This window comes from Salvia splendens, unplaced genomic scaffold (genome assembly GCF_004379255.2).
Source record: "Salvia splendens isolate huo1 unplaced genomic scaffold, SspV2 ctg343, whole genome shotgun sequence".
Classification (NCBI taxonomy): Eukaryota; Viridiplantae; Streptophyta; class Magnoliopsida; order Lamiales; family Lamiaceae; genus Salvia; species Salvia splendens.
Window position 1 is genome coordinate 19,074 of NW_024598986.1, and position 17,116 is coordinate 36,189.

The 17,116-nt window shown below is 40.6% G+C and overlaps 1 long non-coding RNA gene across 1 annotated transcript; it reads left to right on the forward strand.

Annotated features, from left to right (window-relative positions):
• Window positions 1-14,726: 14,726 nt before the first annotated feature.
• Window positions 14,727-16,414, forward strand: LOC121789811. The gene is made up of 2 exons (XR_006048154.1): window positions 14,727-16,099; window positions 16,159-16,414. It is a non-coding gene; the product is annotated as an uncharacterized LOC121789811 (long non-coding RNA).
• The last annotated feature ends 702 nt before the right edge of the window (window positions 16,415-17,116 follow it).

Below are 17,116 nucleotides of genomic sequence, written 5' to 3' on the forward strand. Positions count from 1 at the left end.
GGTAGAGAAAGAAGATTATGACACAAAGAATTTACGTGGTTCGATTTACTGGAGTAAATCTACGTCCACGGGAAAAAGGGAGGGCAAGATTGTATTGCTTGATCTGTTTTCTACAGCTTACAATTACAAACTTGCTATTTTGTGTTTTATCTCTAGAGAGCGAGAGAGAAAATCCCCTCAATCTATTTGATCTAAGTTCTATTTATACTGAACTAAGATCGTGGCTTGCGTCATCACTAATGATGGTTGTGGATGTCGTGGAGGTCATGCGATCCTGCATGGGCCCACTATCCTGCATGAGTTAATGACTGCTTGACACCACTGAATAGATCGTGGGTGTAGTGGAGATCGTGGAGGTTCTGACATGAGTTGACTATCTCCCAGTTCGGTCGAATACTGAGACCGAACTGCTGAACTATTGCCGAGCAGCTTTTGCCGATCTGAGAGTAGAGCTTGATGCCGACCTGAGAGCAGAGCTTGATGAGTTGGCTTTCACCGAGCTGTAGGCTGGGGCCGAACTCTTTGGTTGTGCCGAACTGAACTCTTTAGTCATGCCGGACTGATACTCTTTGGTTGTGCCGAACTGAACTCTTTAGTCATGCCGGACTGATACTCTTTGGTTGTGCCGAACTGATACTCTTTCTTGGGCTTTACTGCTGTTGGGCTTGTTTAGTTCGTACTCCATCACTACCCCCCCCGAAAAAGCGAAGTGAATCACTTCGGCGAAGCGAGTCACTTCGGCGTTCTGGATAAAGTACGGGGTAAGTTGAGGTCTGTCCTCGGTCTTATGAAGTAAACTTCTTTGACCGGACTTGGTCCTTGGTCTTATGAAGTAAACTTCTGACATGAGTTGTCTTTGGTCTGATGAAATAAACATCTTTGACCGGACTCGTTTTTGGTCTGATGAAATAAACATCTTTGACCGGGCTCGTCTTTGGTCTGATGAAATAAACATCTTTGACCGGACTCGTCTTTGGTCTGATGAAATAAACATCTTTGACCGGACTCGTCTTTGGTCTGATGAAATAAACATCTTTGACCGGACTCGTCTTTGGTCTGATGAAATAAACATCTTTTGACCGGACTCGTCTTTGGTCTGATGAAATAAACATCTTTGTCCGGACTTGGCTTGTCGGTCTGATGAAATAAACATCTTTGTCCGGACTTGGCTTGTCGGTCTGATGAAATAAACATCTTTGACCGGACTTGGTTTGTTGGTCTGATGAAATAAACATCTTTGTCCGGACTTGGCTTGTCGGTCTGATGAAATAAACATCTTTGTCCGGACTTGGCTTGTCGGTCTGATGAAATAAACATCTTTTGACCGGACTCGTCTTTGGTCTGATGAAATAAACATCTTTTGACCGGACTCGTCTTGTGTTCTAATTTGGCGATTTTTGTCGCCGGGATCGAACTTTCCCTTGTCCTAATTCGGCGAGTTTTATCGCGTGGATCGGACTTTCCCAGTTAACCGAAGTGGTCTTATGCAGTAAACCTCTTTGACTAGACATGGTCGTCCTCGGTCTTATGAGGTAAACTGCTTTGACCGAACTTGGTCGTCCTAATTCGGCGAGTTTTATCGCGTGGATTGGACTTTCCCTAGTCGTAATTCAGGCAAGTTTTATCGCGAGAATCAGACTTTTGTTGCAGTTCGTTTCAGACGAAGTGCTTGATTCTTAAGCCGAATTGTGGTCTTGTATCTTCTGTAGAAGCTTGGACTTCGCAATCGTTGGCTTATCGCAGCTCGTTTCAGACGAACTGCTTGTTTAAGCTGAATTGTGGTCTTGTATCTTCTGTAGAAGCTTTGACTTGCAATCGTTGGCTTGTTGCAGCTCGTTTCAGACGAACTGCTTGTTTAAGCTGAATTGTGGTCTTGTATCTTCTGTAGAAGCTTTGACTCACAATCGTTAGCTTGCATATGTTCTAAGAAGGGGATCAGCCTTCGAAGAACAAGATACCTCAGTAACATTTGTAAGAGACGACACGCACAGAGACAGACACAACGCACGTAGAGACAAGAACAAGTAAAAAACAAAGAAAACACATAAGACTGACTGAACTGTCTCTTACAAAGGGAACTTTTTGAGGTTGGAAATATGCCATGCTCGGGGCGTTTATTCTCCTGACTTGAGAGTCAATTTATAAGACCCTTTGCCGAGGACTTCTGACACCCGATATGGAAATTTTTGATGGTGGGTTAGAGTTTGCCCAGCTTTTCTGCTCGGCTGACTTCGTTGTTTCTCAAGATGAGATCTCCCACTTGAAGTTGCAGCTTCTTCACCCTTTGGTTGTAATACCGGGCTACTTGCTCCTTGTACTTGGCTGCTTTTATGCAGGCCAGTTCTCTTCTTCGGCAAGATCTAGCTCGGCTCTCAGTCCGTCCTCCTTCAGTTCTGCTGAGAAGAAGTTTAGAGTTCGGAAACTGGGTATGCCGATCTCAACCGGAATTACGGCTTCAGGGACGATTTAGTCTTCCCGGCAGGGAAAGCATCAATGGTCAGGATTACTCCATCATATTGTTGCTCGTCATCGTCTTCGGGATCCTGTTGCCTTTTCGGATTCTGAGGAAAGCAGCTCGTACCCCTCTGCTTTTTGTTTTTTGTTTTTCGGCTGCTTGCTTTGGTATTTTTTTAGCGTTCCTGTTTTCACAAGAACATCAATATCTGCAGCCAAATTTCGGCACTCCTCGGTATCGTGACCGTGGGTTTGATGGAAAGAGCAATATGCATCAAGACTTCGGCGTGTGGCCGATTTCGTCATCCGTTTTGGTTTTTCGAACATTTCGGAATGTAGTTCGAAAATTTCCGCTCTTGACTTGTTCAATGGTACGAACTGAGCGGGTGGCGTCTCAGGATTGAGACGTGGTCCCAATCTACTTCGTACCGGTGCCCTCTGAATTCTTTCAAAAGGAGTTCGGCGAGGAAGAACATGTCGGGGGTGAGGATTCTCTCTCCTGGAGGACACGTCACTACTGCGGTAGTGACTTTCATGTCTGAAGGAGGAGGGAGAATCCCCCGTTTTCTTCTCCGGCTGCTGGCTTTTTTGCAGGAAGGCTAAGAACTCCTCCTGCTTCTCGGCCAAAAACAGTTTGACAACCTCATTTAAATCGGGCTGCTGGGAAGATTCTGTGCGATGACTCCTGGAGTGGCTTGCTCCTTCGTGAGAACTGGAAGTAGATGTCTCCCGAGGCCGTTTTTCAGACCTGCGAGCTAGACTTACTTCCTCACGGTTGTCACGGACAGAATTATGGGTGTTACGTGATCTGGAATGCATTTTTTTGGTGGAGGGGGATCAAAAACTCGCTTTATCACAAATTTGGTTCTGAGTTTCCCACAGACGGCGCCAGTGATGGATCCGCGAATTTCTGATGTTTGTAAATGCTGGTAGAGAAAGAAGATTATGACACAAAGAATTTACGTGGTTCGATTTACTGGAGTAAATCTACGTCCACGGGAAAAAGGGAGGGCAAGATTGTATTGCTTGATCTGTTTTCTACAGCTTACAATTACAAACTTGCTATTTTGTGTTTTATCTCTAGAGAGCGAGAGAGAAAATCCCCTCAATCTATTTGATCTAAGTTCTATTTATACTGAACTAAGATCGTGGCTTGCGTCATCACTAATGATGGTTGTGGATGTCGTGGAGGTCATGCGATCCTGCATGGGCCCACTATCCTGCATGAGTTAATGACTGCTTGACACCACTGAATAGATCGTGGGTGTAGTGGAGATCGTGGAGGTTCTGACATGAGTTGACTATCTCCCAGTTCGGTCGAATACTGAGACCGAACTGCTGAACTATTGCCGAGCAGCTTTTGCCGATCTGAGAGTAGAGCTTGATGCCGACCTGAGAGCAGAGCTTGATGAGTTGGCTTTCACCGAGCTGTAGGCTGGGGCCGAACTCTTTGGTTGTGCCGAACTGAACTCTTTAGTCATGCCGGACTGATACTCTTTGGTTGTGCCGAACTGAACTCTTTAGTCATGCCGGACTGATACTCTTTGGTTGTGCCGAACTGATACTCTTTCTTGGGCTTTACTGCTGTTGGGCTTGTTTAGTTCGTACTCCATCAGTGCTATAGTTAAATTCTCAGTTCAGTTCAAAAATCTTATTAATAAGAACTCTAGTGTTTTTAATAATTATAATACTATATTTTAAATAAAAATAAATAAATTGATAGAGGCTTAACATGTTTATGCTTAAGGGTTATTCGGTTGGCAGGTAGAAGAGAGTCTCTCATACATTATTCTCTCTCTTACATAATTTTATCACCACTGTAATTATTTATCATCATTTTCCTAAAACATGTGCGAAAATAACACGTCTTGCATAGGCTGGAACGGAAGTAATACTTTTTAATCAAAATGGCTACTACTGGCTATAGTCACTTTTTCTCCCTTCATTTTTCGCCTTCAATTTTGTTATTTTAATTATATTTTATATTTAGTAGTAGTAATTATTATTCATTATATGTAGTTTGATTTTATTTTCGCATTTGATTGTCAAATTATGACATTTTCCACTATTGTGCATTGTTTTGATAATGAATAATTATAAACATATAAAATCATTCAATATGCTACTTTGACAATCAAATGCAAGTCCTATTTTTATACTCCTATTTCATAGTATTAATTTTATAATAAAATAAGTGTTAGTCGCGTGCGTCTCACAACATCAATACATCAACTAATCGCATGTGGAGCAGTTAGGGGTGAGGGTGTACGTGAAGGCTCGCATGCATGGGATCCTACCCTAGGATCATTCGGTTAGAAGTGAGTATATTTGTTGATCACTTCACACGAGCTGTGTGATAGCATGAATCATTGATACGAGAGATAAAGAGAGAAAACACAGTGTGAAAGTTTGAGCAACGGTTTTTTGCAATCCGAGAGAAGATTGATCGGAGATCTTTGTGATCAAGGAGTCTCAACTCTTGCATCACGTTATCTCGTTGCTTTCTTGGTAGGTGGATCTTAAGTCGAGTTTCTTGAGAGGTCTATATGTAGAGAGCTCGTTCTTGTTGTAGATTCTTGTTGATTGATAGCTTGTAACTCTCGATTACATATTAATACAAAACGCTTGAGTTCTCCTGTGGACGTAGGCTGATCTTAGCCTAACCACGTATATCCGTTGTCATCCTGTACTTGGTTTCATTTCTTGTTCGCGTTTTCGATTAGTAAGTAAGTTTCACAAATTGGCGCCGTCTGTGGGAGGTTGAGGGCGCGACGCTGATGATGGCAGGGAATCAGTTTGATTTTGAGAAATTCACGGGAAAGAATGATTTTGGATTATGGAAGGTGAAGACGAAAGCTATGCTAGTACAACAAGGTCTCTGGGAGGCCATGAAGCTTGAGCAGCCTGATAAATCGGTTGATCTTGAAGATGAGGAAGTAATCAAGAAAATCGACTTGATGGATAGAGCACATAGCGCTTTGATGCTCAGCCTTGGAGATCGAGTGTTGCGAGAAGTGTGCAAGGAGAAGACACCTTTTGCAGTGTGGAATAAACTTGAATCCATATACATGACAAAATCCCTAGCCAACCGATTATTCTTGAAGCAGAGGTTGTATTCAATCAAGTTTCTTGAAGGGAAATGGATCATGGAGCAGATGGATGGATTTGTAAAAGCAGTAGATGATCTTGAGTGTGTGGATGGAGAAATAAAGGATGAGGATAAAGCTATAATGCTATTAAATGCTCTGCCGAAAAGCTTTGATCAACTTAAGGATGCCCTCTTGTATGGGAGAAATAGCTCACTCACATATGAAGAGGTATTAACAGCCTTGAAGGCAAAGGAGTTTCAAAGATTCTCTGTCAATAAGCCTCTTGACCAAGCTGCGGAAGTTCTCACGCAAGCAAGAAAAAGTGGCAGAAGAAGGCGAAATTTGATAAAAGGGAGGACAAAGAAACCAGATCCTGCCATTATTGCAAAAAGGCAGGCCACATAAAGAAAAATTGCTATGCATTCAAAAGAAAGAAGGAAGAAGAAGCTGCAGGTACTGGCAATGCGGATATAGCTCAAGATGTTGAGACTGCACAAGTTTTGAATATAGCTGAGGTGGACATCTCTGAGTCTTGGATAATGGACAGTAGATGCAGCTTCCACATGTGTCCAAAGCTTGAGTGGTTTGATAATCTCAAGAAGGCCTCTGGTTCAGTGTTTCTGGGGAATGATCATAAGTGCACAATCAAATGAGTTGGAAATGTCAAACTCATAATGAAAGATGGATCACTAAAAATCCTCACTGAAGTCAGATTCATACCAGAAATCAAGCGCAATTTGATATCTCTGGGAGCTCTGGAAAGGAAGGGTTGCTCTTTCCTGTCTGTTGATGGAGTCATGAAGGTGTTGAAAGGGTCACAGGTCGTTGTGGAAGCAAAACGTATACACAACCTATACTACTTGGAAGCAATTGTGGTAATAAATGAAGTGAATATTGCTGAGAAACAAGATCCAGATTCTTGGCATCTTAGGCTGGGTCATGTATCAAAAGATGGAGTGAATCGACTGATAAAGGATGGGGTCATTGAGGCAGACTCCATGATGAATTCTAGAGATTGTGAAGTCTGCATACTTGGCAAAAGCAAGAAGCTAGTATATCCTACTGGAAAACACACATCCTGATCAGTTTTGGATTATGCTCACAGTAACATATGGGGACCTGCACAAGTTGCATCTATATGAGGTTGCAGGTATTTCTTGTCTATTGTTGATGACTACTCTAGGAAGATATGGTTGTATGTTATGAGAGAAGTCATATGCTTTCAATAGATTCAGAGATTGGTGCAAGGAGGTTGAGGTGGAAAAAGGACTGACTCTTAAATGCCTCAGAACAGATAATGGTTTGGAATTCCTTTCTCATGAGTTTGATGAATTTTGCAAACTGAAGGGGATCAAAAGGCATAGGACGGTTCCCAACAACCCCCAACAAAATGGGGTGGTTGAAAGAGCAAATAGAACAATTCTGGAGAGAGTGAGATGCATGCTTATTTCTTCTGGAATGCCACCAAGGTTCTGGGGAGAAGCAGCTGCTACAGCTGTGGTTCTTATGAACAAGTGTCCTGCAGCTTCAATCAACCATTAAACACCAGATTTCAGATGGTATCTCAAGCATGGTGATTACAATATGCTGAGACCTTTTGGCTGCAGAGCCTATTCACACATCAAACAAGGCAAGCTGCAACCAATGGCATTGAAGTGTGTCTTGCTGGGCTATCAGAAGGGTGTCAAGGGATATAGGCTCTGGTCTATGGAACTCGGTAATCAACAGGTTGAGATTAGTAGAGATGTGGTATTCAGAGAGCATGAGATGCCATATAAGGATCTTGAAAGGGTAGAGATTTCAGAAAAAGTGAGTATACCAGTGGAGGTGGAGCTGCTGCAACAATCTGATCAATATCAGATTATAGAAGAGGAGGGTTCCTCAGATTCTAAGCAGGCAGTCCATGAATCCAATGATGACCTGGACAATGTTGATCAAGGTGATCAGACTGAGGAAGATCTGAGTAACTATCAACTGGCAAGGGACAGAAAAAGAAGAGAAGAAATCAGGAAACCAACCAGATATAGCAACTCAAGCTTGGTGTACTATGCTTTCTGTGTAGCAGAAGAGGTGGAGGCAGTGGAGCCTAGCAACTATAAAGAGGCAATCAAGAGCAGGGAAGAGACAAATGGATCAAAGTTATGCAAGATGAGATTGACTCCTTATTGAAGAATAAAACATGGATTTTGGTCACAAGAAAAATGATGCAAAAAATGATTGGTTGCAAGTGGATCTTTAAGAAAAAATATTGAAGCATCAGAGAGAAATAGAATTAGGTATAAGGCCAGGTTAGTGGCCAAAGGACACAATCAGAGAGAAGGGATTGATTATAATGAAATATTTTCCCCAATAGTAAAGCATAGTTCCATCAGAATCCTCATGGCATCAGTTGATCAGAATGATTGGGAATTGCATCAGTTGGATGTCAAAACGGCCTTCTTGAATGGAGAGTTGGAAGAGAACATTTTCATGGAGCAGTCTGAGGGTTTTATAAAGCCAGGAGATGAAGAAAATGTGTGCTTGCTGAAGAGAAGTATATATGGTCTGAAACAGTCAAGCATGCAATGGAATATCCAATTTGATGAGCATATGAAGAAAATCGATTTTGAAAGCTCCAAATATGACAGCTGTGTGTACATAAAGAAGAAAGAAGGGAAGTCAGTGGCCTTCCTACTCCTGTATGTGGACGACTTACTAGTGACAGGTTCAGATATTAATGAGATTCTGAAAGTAAAACATGATCTCAAATGCAGGTTTGAGATGAAAGATTTGGGGAAGGCCAAGAGGATTTTAGGTATTGACATCATCAGAGACCGAAAAAGGAGGGTGTTATGGTTAAGTCAGCAGCATTACATAGATAAGCAACTCAAAAGATTTAAGATGAAAGAGTCCAGAGTTGTTTCTACACCAATTGGACAACAATTTATACTATCTGCTGCACAATGCCCTAAAAGTAAAGAAGAAGAAGAAGAAGAAGAGCAGATGAGTAGAATCCCCTATGCTAATATCATTGGAAGTGTCATGTACCTAATGATCTGCACGAGGCCAGATCTAGTTCATGCAGTGAGTGTTACTAGTAGATACATGAGCAATCCAGGAAAGATGCATTGGTAGGCATTGAAATGGATGTTGAGGTATCTTGGAGGAACTGCTGATTATGGGATCATGTATAAGGGAAATGCTGACTACATCAAGGATAGTTTGGAGGGATTTTGTGATTCAGACTTTGCTTCAAATCGTGACAACAGGAAGTCACAGACTGGATACATATTTATTTTGTTTGGGGCAGCTGTGACTTGTAAATCAAACTTGCAATCAGTGGTGGCATTGTCCACAACTGAAGCTGAGTATATTGCCCTAACAGATGCGATCAAAGAGAGTTTTTGGCTCAAGGGAATTGTTGATGGCTTGGGGTTGAAACAAAGGAAGGTTGTGGTGAATTGTGACAGTAGCCGCGCGATTTGTTTATCCAAACACCAGACTTTTCATGATAGGAGCAAGCACATCGATGTGCGGCTGCATTTCATTCGAGATAAAGTAAGAAAAGGGATGATAGAGGTGAAGAAAATTGCAACTGAGCACAACCCAGTCGATGCTTTGACTAAAGTGGTGCCAGCGTCCAAATTTGTATATAGCTTGGAGTTGGTGAGCGTTTTCAGAAGATGAAAGTAAGAGAGTTTGGAGAATGAGGACAGCATGCTATTGATGTTGGATACGAGGTAGAGATTTGTTAGCCGCGTGCGTCTCACAACATCAATACATCAACTAATTGCGTGTGGAGCAATTAGGGGTGAGGGTGTACGTGAAGGCTCGCATGCATGGGATCCTACCCTAGGATCATTCGGTTAGAAGTGAGTATATATGTTGATCACTTCACACGAGTTGCGTGATAGCATGAATCATTGATACGAGAGATAAAGAGAGAAAACACAGTGTGAAAGTTTGAGCGACGTTTTTTTTTCAATCCGAGAGAAGATTGATCGGAGATCTTTGTGATCAAGGAGTCTCACTCTTGCATCGCGTTATCTCGTTGCTTTCTTGGTAGGTAGATCATAAGTCGAGTTTCTTGAGAGATCTATATGTAGAGAGCTCATTCTTGTTGTAGATTCTTGTTGATTGATAGCTTGTAACTATCGATTCCATATTAATACAAAACGCTTGAGTTCTCCCGTGGACGTAGGCTGATCTTAGCCAAACCACGTATATCCGTTGTCATCTTGTACTTGGTTTCATTTCTTGTTCGCGTTTTCGATTGGTGAGTAAGTTTCACAATAAGAATGAATTAAGTTAAAGGAATGTGAGATTTTTTTTGATAAAAATAGTAAAAGTGAAATAAAATATTTATTAACGGATGAACAGAAAAAAAGGTAACATGTAATGGAGGAATCCAAGTTGAGGTTTATATATGCTGAAATCTCATGCCCTTGAACCGACCCTTGCAAAACTGAATTAGGAGAATGATGGTAAGATATAAGCCCAAATCTTTAACCAATTAGGCCCAACATACTAGTATTAAGTGTAACATTAATTTTAACTAAATCAACAACATATTAAAAATATTTTATAATCCTACTACTAACTTACCATTCGTTTGCAGTTCTGAATAACGAGCATCATTCTGATTTGATGATCTCCCATGCACACTGATACGAGGGTACTCGTATCGGTTCCGGCAGCGAGAGATTGCCGGCGAAGGGGTAGGTTCGTTCGCGGGGTCTCCCCGTCGAGCAGCCTAGATTTCTCGGCCAATTAGAGGTTGGCGAGATGAATTTGCAGAGAAAGTAAATAACTAAATAAAAGACGATAAAAAAGATAAATTGTATTTCTTCAATGAATAATATGAAGGTCTCCTACACATATTTATAATATGTGGGGATACAATAATATCCTACCAAAATCTAGTAAATCAAATATAATAATATCCTAAGTAAAAGATATGGAGAATCAATAACTAACTATGAAAAAGATAAGATAAATCAATGCTAAATGACTAATAAGATATGGAGATAATTTAGGAATATGCTCGTATCAACTCCCCCACGGTTAAAATTCACCTTGTCCTCAAGGTGGAAACCACGACAAAACGAAGAGTGTCGCGACCAGAAGCTTTGGCGAGGTATCTCCTCCCGGATCAAACGCACACCGAACAGTAGAGCATCTCCCTTCATCAATGCGTCCATGAATGCTCAAGCACAGAGTGTCATTTTGCGGAGGAATCAACTGGGCATCGGCGTCGAAGAAAGTTGATCGATGATTAATACTTGTAACATCACCAACATGCCAAACCACATATACACAGGCAATTACCTTCTTCATATCCTCAATGGAACCATCTTCGTCCTCTTTCAACAAAAAAGAATCAATCTTGTTGCTCAACATTGTAATATCCAACATGTTATGCTCCACCACATGTATAGGTTCTCGGCAAGTAAAAACAACATTACATGGATCATCTATGCCATCTTTACTACCATAATTTGGTCCACTAACATCAACACTAGAATGAATAACATCTTTTTCCTCTTCATCATTATCAACGACAATTAATTCCATCGAGTCATACCCGAAATTGGAGTCGCACGACAGAGATATTGTGGCTGGTGGAGGTGGGATAGCAACGACAACAGGCAGCGAGCTTCTAGATGGATGGTGATGGAGATCAGCTGGGGCGGCGGCGGTCATCTGTGGTAGGGGACATGATACCGGCTCCGTGTACATGACACTGGCTGTAGGGTCAGGTGGAGGTCGTGTCGCGGCTTGTGGATCGTCCAGGCAGCGTTTGTTTGCATCCATCAGAGACGTCAGTTGCTTGACAGTAGCAGTCAAACGCTCGAGCTGTGAAGCTAAGGCAGCCACCGTTAGGTTCGGTTCAGATTCCGGCGTCACTGGATCACGTGGCATGTTGAGAGGCTTCATATGGCCGACATCGTTGGTCGTTGGGAGACATTGCCAATCCGATTGATAAGGAGGTTGCGGATATAACAATGGCGAGTCTGGATAGGAGTATCCAAATTGCACGATCTGGCTCTGGAGGTACCAATACGATGTGGGGCTCGGCATGGGCAGTGGCGAGAGGAACGGTCTATTGAACTGGCGATGGACGTAGTCAGTGTAGGTGTATGACATGATGGCGGAAATACGGAGGATGAGCTCTCAATGAAAGCACCAGATGATACGAGGGTACTCGTATCGGTTCTGGCAGCGAGAGATTGCCGGCGAAGGGGTAGGTTCGTTCGCGGGGTCTCCCCGTCGAGCAGCCTAGATTTCTCGGCCAATTAGGGGTTGGCGAGATGAATTTGCAGAGAAAGTAAATAACTAAAATAAAAGACGATAAAAAAGATAAATTGTATTTCTTCAATGAATAATATGAAGGTCTCCTACACATATTTATAATATGTGGGGATACAATAATATCCTACCAAAATCTAGTAAATCAAATATAATAATATCCTAAGTAAAAGATATGGAGAATCAATAATTAACTATGAAAAAGATAAGATAAATCAATGCTAAGTGACTAATAAGATATGGAGATAATTTAGGAATATGCTCGTATCACACACGCACGGTGGCGTTGTAATAGGAGGGTCCGCGCACCATCTGACTTTAGCCAAACTCGTTATGTAATTGCAACTAAGCCTTTTGGCAGTTGAAATTAAATGTGGTTAATGAACAACTAAACATCGATTGAAGTTGTCAATATATTTTGGAGTACTATTATTATTGGGTTGTACTATTATTTTTCTCGTTTATAAGCCGGTAGGGGTGAGCAAAAAAACCGGAAACCGAATATCCGAACTGAACCAAACCGAAATTTTGAAATTCGTTTCGCTTTTTTCGGTTTTTCGGTTCGGTTCGATATTAAAAATAAAAAAAATTCGGTTTTTCGGTTCGGTTCGGTTCGGGCGAAGAAAAAAACCGAAAAACCGAATTATATATATATATATTCTATTAATTTAATATATTATATTATATATAATATATATATTCTTTTAATATATTCTACTATATAATATATATATACTATATGTATTATTAATTTTATATTATATATAAATATTTTATTAGTATATATAAAATAAAATAAAATAAAATACACATATATAAATATATATTTATATTATATTTATTTTTTTCAGGTTTTTCGATTTTTTTCGGGTTTTTCGGTTTTGTTCGGGTTTTTCGGTTTTTTAAGTTCGGTTTTTCGGTTTCGGTTTTTCGGTTTTTCAGGTTCGGTTCGATTTGGATTTTGAACTAAATTCGGTTTTTCGGTTTTGGTTCGGTTTTGGCAAAAAACCGAACCGAAACCCGAATGCACCCCCTATAAGCCGGTAGTTGTTAAATGTGTATCCTATTTTAACCTAATAATATGTACTCCACTAACTATTTATTGCTGCGATACTCGGAACTTATTTATCTATCCATAAATTCTGACGTTCGGAAAGAGTTTTACTTATATGCTAGTGAACTGTCATAGACTCATAGGACTCATAACAAACATATTAAAATTCCTAAAGTGAAAAATGCATTTTAAAATTCCAAACGTATACAAATAAACTAAATCTAATTGTGAATTTAATTAAAAATTTAGTTAACCATTTGCATTGATAAATTCTAATTGAATTTAATTCGGAACCGAATAAGTTTTTGTCTTGTTTTATGATCTAATAGATTCGTTTGTCGGACAAACATAGTGAAATAATATTAGTATAGCATTTCACATTATATTATGAACTTAGTAAAATGACGGCGATGTGATAAACGACACATATGTCACGACCACGTCTCCCTAGTACTAGTGAGTGTAGCTATTTCGCGACTAAAAAAAATACTCTCATCAATCATGAAGTAAACATAAGAGCAATAAATCAACTCGAGGTAATAGTTTCGACGGCGAATGGGTACATAGTCCAAAGAAAATCAGAGTATCAAGACTAAATTCATAAATTCCTAAAACATAGTTCTATTGCAGCAGAAGAGTCCAAGACAAAATAGTATGTATGAAGACATACTACTTTGGGCTACCTAACTACTTATTAATAGTCATTTCCCAACACATTCGCCTCCTCGTTCACATTCAACATGCACGTTAGAAAAGAACATGCATGGCTGAGTAGTTGATAAACTCAGTGGACATAGTGCCAAAATATAAGTTCCATTTAAATTTGTCAGCCACAGTTGAGTGAACACGGAGTTTTATTTAAAAGGCTCGAGTCACTAAATTTCCTTTGATTTCATAAAATTTGATTGCGCAATCACATGAACATAGTTATCATATCTGAACGTAAGTGAATCGGGAATGTGGCCACATTCCACGACGGTCACTGGACCGGCCAACTCAAAAGCTAGCTCATGGTTCCCATATGTGTACACTAGTCCGAGTAAGGTTTGCGGCCCTACTGGGACCCGAATTCAATTAAACATGATTGGCAAAGCCAAGCAGATAGGTATTTATAAAAGCAAAACATGACATGACAAAAACATGTATAGAATTTTTCACATAAACATGCTAAAGTCACGTTTAAAAAAGAATGTCCACCTCAAAAGCTAATTCCCTGCTGTAAATTCCTTAACTTGGTCTTAGACGACGTGCGAAGACGTCCCTTTAGAAATGAAATAATATTTAATTAGACTTTAAGAAGTCAAGAAAACTTAAACGTGAATGCATCCTAAGTGCGTGCTCATTTTATTCTTTTTCGTATTTTTCTAGAAAAAGTTCTAGGATCCTTGACCATTAATATAAATCAGGAGATTTATTTTACATGGAGGTTTAAGAGCATCAGCAGTGGCGGACGTCACCGCGGAATTCCCACCGGCGTGCGGGAATTCCGTGGCGGACATCCGCCATTGTGCGTGGCATGCACAAATATGGAATTCCGTCGAGGAATTCGCAGTTCCGCGGCGTTCTGCGGAATTCCGCGAGGAATTCCGTGCGGACGTCTTCCATTGCGTTGACTCCCATGGACGTCCGTGCGGAATTCTCGTTTATTGTGGGAAGTCCTTCAGAAATTCCGCGGGGAATTCCGCCACTGTGCAGTGAAAAGTCTGTATGACGTGGCAATGCAGTGGAAAGTCCGTATGATACGACAAGAGGTGTTTTTGGGAACTCCATGTATCTTTTTCGAGATTAAAAAAAGGCCAAAAAAATACCCCTTCCCCCCGTCATGACTTCTCCTTCCCCAATTCATTCTCCCATTTCAAAATTTTCTTAAATCCATAGTTGAAGCAATAGCAGCGCCTCCCCTTTCTTCTTCTTTCTCTTCCTCATTCCACGCCTCATCTTGGTGGAATTCGAAGTTCCGCCGGCACGTACTCCCTAAATCGACGAAACAACGGCGATCTCTCTTCTCTTCCTTTCGTCGCCGTCTCCGGCTACTCGACGGTTAGATCGCCGCTGCCCCTTCGCGAGGCATCCTCAACACTCACCGGCGACTCAGCGTTGACGCCGTCGCGACATGGATCCGTCATTGCTGTCGCGACGCCCAAATGCCGGTGCTCTGCCGTCGGCATCGCGGTGTCTTCCTCGACGTCTCGCCGGACAGACCCTCATCCTCAAGCTAAGTTCTTTTGGCTTGGTGTACTTAGTTTTGATTGATTATGAAATTTGGGCAGTAGCTATGTGGTGTTGAAGGTCTGCTAAAACTTTAATTTTCCTTGGGCAGTAGCCATGGTAAATTTGCTACTGATTTTTGGCTGAAAACAGTTTATGTTCTCCCTTGATTTGAAATGTATGGTGTGTAAAACTTAAGGCTCTAAATCTTGCACCTAGCATGATGTTCGAACTAGAAGCAGCGTGGTTAAATCTTGTTTTCTCTGTGCTCTGCAGTGTTGCAGATTATAGTTAAACTTGGTGCTTAGGATTCTTTCTTCTGGGATTCCTATTATGCTGTGCCCTTTTTTTCTTCAAGTGTTCATGCTTCTATGTCCCTATGATGTGGAGGAAAGGGTGTTACCTCTTGAAGTGGCTACTCTCTTTTAAATCTTTGTTCCTAACTCTCCCAAGTTCACTTCCCACTCTGGAACTCCTGGTTGTGAAGTAAGGGAAAGGGGTGAGCTTATGTTTTAGGATGAAAAACTTTTGGGGAGGAAGAAAAGAGATGTTACCTATGGAAAGTAGGGCTGCCTGCAGGAACTATGAAGAAAGCTCTCAAACTTGCTACTGCTCGTTCTTGATTTTCACTAGAAGTTGCTGAATTTTTGATGTGTGTGGAAGGGAGAAATTTATGCATATGATGGGGTTTTTATAGGCAAAACTTGATGTACTTTGGGAGGATTATTGTAGTTGTCTTCATGCTGCAGCATATCCGTTATTTGGTCCACATTGTAGCACTTTAACTTAAGACTTTTGGTGTTATTTGAAGTACTAGGTACTTGATCATTAACTCCATCTTGTTCCCACATGATTTTCAAGTACTTGGCTATTAACTTCCATTGTTTGCTTGTGGCTGGTGAGAAAACAGGTGCTGCCATAGTGTGGAGGATTTGCAGGATTGACTTTCCCCTTTTGGGTAAGTCTTTGGTCTTCCAACTAAAGAGAGGTTGTCTCCTTCCTCATGGTAAGTTTCTTTTAATTTCTTTTGTTCTGTAGTAACTAAAGTTTGTCTCTACTTTGCAGGTTGGGAGAGGACTTGGGCTGCCAAGCTGCTGTCCGCGACGGGCTCGCTGCCTCGGCCCCAAACGAGCTGATCGGATAGGGCCGACTTTTGGGCTTTGACATAGAGGCCCGAAGTACAACTATTATGAGATTTTGTTTTGTCTTAAACTCTTTGGCCCATCCAAGAGTATTTGTAATAGTAATATCCCATATTCTTTCTTCCATTCATGTAAGACGATAATCCAAGTTAAAGTATTATTCGAGAAGTATGCGAACATTTTCGTTTGGGGAGAACAACTTCATTTCCTTGTACAACGTTCATTTTATTTCATAACATACATTTGATTGTTTTAGTTCGTTCGACTATTACTTTAGTTTTGCGAACTAACAACATTAAGTACCAACAACGGGGCAACGAGTTCCATTTAACTCAATGAAACAAGAGAGCGATAAATCTCTAGTTCGACATTAAAGATAACGAAAGAAAAATAAAATAAAAGGGGTGGGTATTACAACATACTATCCTTTTTACCATAATTTTGATAAGTTTCATTGATGCTGCGATTGAAAAATTGGAGATTGGTGTTATATTTTTTGCATTAGAAAATTGCATTGTCTTTCTAGTTGCTTGAATATTTACAACGAGAGCAGCATCAACATTTACCCCTATTATTAAAAAATAATATTCCCTCCGTCCGCTTTTAAGAATCCCGATCACTTTTGTGCACTCATTTCATAAAAATGATAATAAATAGTTAAAGTGGAGTAATGATAAAGTAAGATAGACAATAATATTAAAAAGGGTCTTCTTAATATTATCCTCTCTCTCACTTTACCATTTCTCCACTATAACTATTTATTATCGTTTTTATAAAATGAGTGTGCAAAAGTGACCGGGACTCCTAATGGCGGACAGATAGAGTATTGTATTCATATATTAACCTAAAATATTCTTGAACAAATTAAACAACATCGATAG